Below are 6,480 nucleotides of genomic sequence, written 5' to 3'. Positions count from 1 at the left end.
GCCTGGGAGAAAGGCCCCAGTAAAATGCGGCCATGACTGAGGCAAAGCCCCATGGATCCTGTTGACAGAACTTCCCTAACTTTGAAGGATTGCATGCATAGGCTTGAGAATGTTCCCTCTTTAATTGAGATAATAGATGCGCAAATGGATGATGGCATTTGACAGCAAAAATTATACCTAGGCATAATGGAGGTGAGATTGCAGCAAAAGGGGTGCCCCTTAGGGTGTGTAAGGATGTATTTCAGTAACAGCAGGAGGCTGAGAAAAACCGAGTGGACCACTTCCTCATAAACAACAGACCCCAGCTGAGAGCTGGTGGAAAACAACTGTTTAAGATAAAAAATAGGTTAAGATATTTTAGGATTAAATAAGTAGTTTAATGAAGATAGAATTTAGAATATTAATAATAAGATAGTAAGATAAGATAAACTAATAAGATAAGAGATACATAATAGTATAAGTGATAGTTAAGAAAATATAGGGATATAAGAATAGAAACAAGATTAATAGAAATAAATATATAGTAGTAAGTAAATTAAATAAGACAGGGTTAAGGTTTAGCTTTATAGGGTAAGGATATTATAGGCCTATAATAGTAAATAGTTATGAGAAAGTTAGGAAGAAAACCAGGATGTTTATAAATGTTTGACTTAAGAAAAACACCATATGTGGTTGAAATTGTTAAAGGTCAACCTTATTGTGAGTGCAAAAAGGATGTACGTGGGCGTTTGGTTAGCAACATAAGATACATTTGTAGGTACAGGGCTGAGTGGAAAACCTATATAAGCTTGTGAAAAATAAATAAAAATTGGCAGAGTCTTGAACTCTCCCCAGGAAGAAGGATCCTATTGTTTTCATCTTTTCTTTTTCGCCACTTCCCGATTCCCCCATCTCAAGCCCTGACTCTCTCCTAGAGCTGAACTCCAGCAATTCACTATACATAGTTACCATTGTGTGTGGGGGGAAGAGGGTGTAAAGGGGGTAAGGTCATTTAATATCTGCTTTCTTAGCAAATTTCAACTATGCAAATTTCAACTAACAATAAAGTATTATTAACTGTCACCATGCTCATCTATTTAACTTTTAAATGAAGATAATAATGGCATGTCCCTCATAGCATTGCAGTAAATTTAACTGACTTTTTCCAAGTAAAGCATCTGAACAGTGTCTGCCAAATAATAACTTCTCAAAAAAAGTTAGCAAACAAGCAGGGCTCGGTGGCTCAGTCTGTAATCCCGCACTTTGGGAGGCTGAGGTGAGTGGATTGCCTGAGCCTGCAGGTTTGAGACCCACCTGGGCAACTTGGCGAGACCTCATCTCTACAATAAATCAAAAAATCAGCTGGGTGTGGTAGCATGTGCCTGTAATTCCGGGTACTCGGAAGGCTTCAGCAGGAGGTTCGCTGGAGCCCAGCAGGTTGAGGCTGCAGTGGCCGGGAGCGGCCCCTGCACTCCAGTCTCGGCGACAGAGTGAAAATCCAACTCAAAAAAAAAAAAAAAGTTAGCAAACAAAACAAGCATAACTGGGTAAAAAAGTGTAGCCACATGGTTGGTTCCATGTTTTTGCTATTGTGAATAGAGCTGCAACAAACATACGTGTGAAGGTATCTTCTTTGTAGAACGATTTGAGTTCCTCCAGGTATATTCCCAATAGGGAAATTGCTGGGTCATATGGGAGGTCAATTTCTAGTTCTTTCAGAAATCACCACACTGCCTTCCAAAGAGGTTGTACTAGTTTGCATTCCCACCAGCAGTACAAAAGTGTTCCTTTTTCTCTTTATCCTTGCCAGCATCTGTTGTTTGTTTTATTAATGATGGCCATTTTTACTGGGGTTAGGTGGTATCTCAATATGGTTTTAATTTGCATTTCTCTGATGATGAGTCAGGTTGAGCACTTTTTCATGTGTCTGACGAAGCACCTTGGATGGATTTAGAGTCAGTCATACTGAGTGATGTATCACAGAAACAAAGAAGAGTACCATATGTTCTCACTCATAAGCAGATCTTGAAGAATTATAATACTATAAGAAAGGAATTGGCAGTAGTGGAAAACTATCAGGGGAGTGTGGGGTGGGATTGGCAGTTGAGGGAAACTGCTAGGGTATGGAGGGGCATACCTCATCAACAAGGATACCTGCATTATCAGCATTTGTATACCTAACCCTGAATTGTACCCCACATCTTATAATTAAAAAAAAGAAGTGTCTGTTCGTATCTTTTGCCCACATTGTAATGGGGTTGTTTGTTTTCTTCTTTTCAGTATGTTTGAGTTCCTTGTAGATCCTTGATGTTAGGCCTTTGTCAGACATGGAGTTGGCAAATATTTTTTCCCAGTCTGTGGACTGTCTCCCTGCTCTCTTGATGATTTCTTTGGCTTTGCAGTAGCTTGTCAGTTTAATGAGGTCCCACTTGTCCATCTTATCTCTTATGGCCTGGGCACTTCGGGTTTTGCTCAGGAATTCATGCGAGCAGCCAACAGATACATGAAGAAATGTTCAGCCTCACTAGTCATCAAGAAGATGCAAATTAAAACTACACTGAGATACCAACTAACTCCAGTCAGAATGGCCATTATCAATAACTCAAAAAATAACAGATGCTGGAGAGGATGTGGTGAAAAGGGAACACTTCTACACTGTTGTTGGGAGTGTAAACTAGTACAGCCTCTGTGGAAATTCAGTGTGGTGATTCCTAAAAGTTCTAAAAATCGACCTTCCATATGACTCCACAATCCCCCTACTGGGAATATACCTGAAGAACTCAAATCACTCTATAAAAAAGATACCTGCACATGTATGTTTATCGCAGCATTGTTCACAATAGCAAGATCATGGAACCAACCATGCTGTCCATCAAAAGAGGACTGGATTTTTAAAATGTGGCACATATACACAATGGAACACAGCCATAAAAAAGAACAAAATCATGAATTTTGCAGCAACCTGGATGGAATTAGAGTTTATAATACTAAGTGATCTCTCACAGAAACAAAGATCTGAGTATCACATGTTCTCACTCATAAGTGGACCTTGAACAACTACCGTAATACTATAAGAAAAGGATTGACAGTGGTGGGAAACTATGGTGGGGGACAGGGAGGGGAAGAGAGGTGGGATTAACAGTAGTCAATATCTGTCTGGGGAAAGGGGGGCACACCTCATCAACAAGGGTACCTTCACAATAAATATCTGTAAACCTAATCCTTAACTATACCCCACAACTTTAAAATAAAAAATATATATTAAAAAAATTTTTTTAATTAAAAAAAGAGTGTAGCTACTTCAAGAACCATTATAAGCCTGGTGTGGTGGCTCACATCTGTAATCCCAGCACTTTGAGAGGTGGAGATAAGAGGATTGCCTGAGCTCAAGGGGTTGAGACCAGCCTGGGAAACTTGGTGAGACCCCATCTCTACAATAAGTCAAAAAATCAGCCAGGCATGGGGGCACAGGCCTATGGTTCCAGCTACTTGGAAGGTTAAGGTGGAAGGTCAAGGCTACAGAGGTTGTGAGCATGCCACTGCACTACTGCCTGGGCGACAAAGTGAGACTCCAACTCAAAAAAAAAAAAAAAAAGAACCAGAACCATTATAATAAAATGTTAAAGTTATTTTCTGCCAACAGTGAGTAAATAACATTTTCCTACTCAGGATACTATATCAATTACTATTGCAATCATCTTTCATCTTTGAAGATCACATTTTATTTTTTATTTCTCCTATTATTCTTTTTATAATTATGGAATAAACTACAGACTATATTTTATTTTATATTTTAAAAGGCATATAATGAATATATTCCTAGTGATATATCTTTGTTATTTCATCATCCAAAGTCTGGAAGATATGCTTATAAATGACAGACATAAAATACCAGCTGTGCAGCATATTCCATATTCACTGAGCAGAAGTAGACTTGGGGCCACTTCACATCGATTGTCACTCGTTATCCAGAGCAGCCAACACAAAAGTACATAAAGGGGTGCTATGACAGCTGTTGGGAGGGGAAATGCTATACAAAGTAGAACACTACAAACTTAGAATCCAGTGAATGGTTTCAAGTATAAGCTGCCAATTAAATTTCAAAAGAACAAATGTCCAAAACTGAAAGTGCTGATTTGTCAATATAACTGCCTCCCAGGTGGTATCCTCCAGGGTAAATACTAACAAGAATTTATTTACCCTTTCAAGTAACTCTACAGAGGTTGTAAAAATTAATTAACAAATAAAATAGGCATTGTCACTTTATTTAACTTTATATGCAAAGTCATATATATATATGGAGAGAGAGAGAGAATCAGAGAGAGAGCGCACTAGGTCATATCTCAGACCTAACTAATCAGAAACTATAGGAGTAAGGTATAAGGCTGTATATCATTTTTAAAATCTCCCTAGAAAATTTTTATATAGCATACGCTTGGAGAATTCTTGCGCTAGCTCTCTTATCTTTCTAAAACACTTAAGAACAGCACCTTTTAAGTCCTGTATATTATGATTTTCTCAGAATAATAACAGGGATAATTTTTTTTGCTCTAAAGCCTTGGCTATATCTCATATGAAAATGTGGGGAGCGAATGAGTGCTGTCCGGACAGCAGGCCTTGAGCAAGGTAAGGCCCCCAAGCGAAGGCCAGGTCTTGCTTGGTTGCTCTGCGTTCTAGCCAAAGAGCAAGGGATGCAGCCTGCTACAGGAACGGCATCTTAGAGCCCACACATCCAGATTGATGTGGGGAACATATGAAATTTGAGGAGCCAATAAGCGCTGTCACTATAGCAGGCCTTGAGCAAGGCATGGCCCCAAGCGTTGGCAAGGTCTCATTTGGTTGCTCTGCATCCTAGCCAAAGAGCAAGGGATGCAGCCTGCTACACAGAACGGTGTCTCAGATGCCCACATATCCGGGTGTACATAGTACAGATAAAGCCTTAGCTACAACAAGATAATGGCAGAACAGCTTGCCATTTAGGTAGCAACAAAATTCCATTATAGCTCCCTCAGAGACCTTGAATCCCTTCCAACTTTCTTTGTGCTTGATTATAAAATAAATGTGCTGAGCTAGTTCAGGGCCACTTCTCCATCAGAGGGAAGTGTCCCACCTGGCCCCAGCTTTTCTTTATGTCTTTGTGTCTGTGTCTCTTAATCTCTAGTTGCTCTCTCTCGGGACCCTCAAGGCAGCCGAGCGGGCCATGGCATGAAAACATTTTAAACCTCTGAATAAGGATCATGGATTAAAACCATGCAATGGCCGGGCTCGGTGGCTCAGCCTGTAATCCCACGCTTTGGGAGACTGAGGTGAGTGGATTGCCTGAGCCCGCGGGTTCGAGACCCGCCTGGGCAACTTGGCTAGACCTCATCTCTACAATAAATTTAAAAAAAATTAGCTGGGTGTGGTAGCGCGCGCCTGTAGTTCCAGCTGCTTGGAAGGCTGAGGCGGAAGGATCGCCGGAGCCCAGCAGGTCGAGGCTGCTGTGGCCGGAGCGGCCACTGCCCTCCAGTCTGGGTGACAGAGTGAGACTCCAACTCAAAAAAAAAAAAACATGCAATGCCACATGTTCTCACTCATATGTGGGAGCTAAATGGTCACAAGGATGGAAATAACAGACACTGGGGACACCAATAAAAGGGGGGAAGGGGTTAAGGCTCAAAAACTACCTATGGAACTTAATGATCCTTATACGGAGAATAGTGAACCTGAGACCCAATGCCCACCATTACAAAATATATCCATGTAACAAACACCCATGTGTACCACCTGAATCTAAAATAAAAATTAAAAAATGAATAAAAGAATAAAGGCATTTTTTTCTCTCTGTGTTGATGCATGGCATCAACCCCCATGCCCTCAGACACCAATTATTCTAAAACTCACGGGTGTAAATGTATATACTGTTCAAAAGCATAAATGCCAAAGTTGGGGGAAATGGGAGAGGAATTAATAAAATGTTGGTAGCTGGAAAACAGGTCATAAGTGAATGCTTTCCAATCACTGACCAAAGTGACTTAGCAGAGTCAAATGTCAGCAGGACCAAAAAACTCTGGATCTTACTTTGGCAGTGAGGAAAGGCAAGAACAAACTTCACATGCACTAAGAAGGTCCAAATATTCAAGATTTGTGGCAAATAATACCTCTTGAAGTACACGATAAAAAGGAGGGAAAATGTAGGATTTTTTTTAAAGTCTATTTAAAAAACAAAGGGGAAAACTTTGGGTGACCTTAAAAAAAGGTAGCTGCCTATGTCTTTGTTTCCTCCCCCAAATAGCCTTCTAAAATAATACAGAACAAAACATACAAAACGATGCAATTTGTTTAACTAGAAGTCAAAATATCCAAGCTTCAAAATATTTTTAAAAAAGAAAGAAGCCGGGCTCGGTGGCTCAGCCTGTAATCCCACGCCTTTGGGAGGCTGAGGTGAGTGGATTGCCTGAGCCCGCGGGTTCAAGACCCGCCTGGGGAGCAAGACCTCATCTCTACAATAAATCAAAAAAT

Source organism: Carlito syrichta, unplaced genomic scaffold (assembly GCF_000164805.1).
Source record: "Carlito syrichta isolate Samal-C Ts95f unplaced genomic scaffold, Tarsius_syrichta-2.0.1 Scaffold308791, whole genome shotgun sequence".
NCBI classification, from domain to species: Eukaryota; Metazoa; Chordata; class Mammalia; order Primates; family Tarsiidae; genus Carlito; species Carlito syrichta.
The sequence above is the reverse complement of the archived record's forward strand: the minus strand, read 5'-3'. Positions refer to the sequence as shown.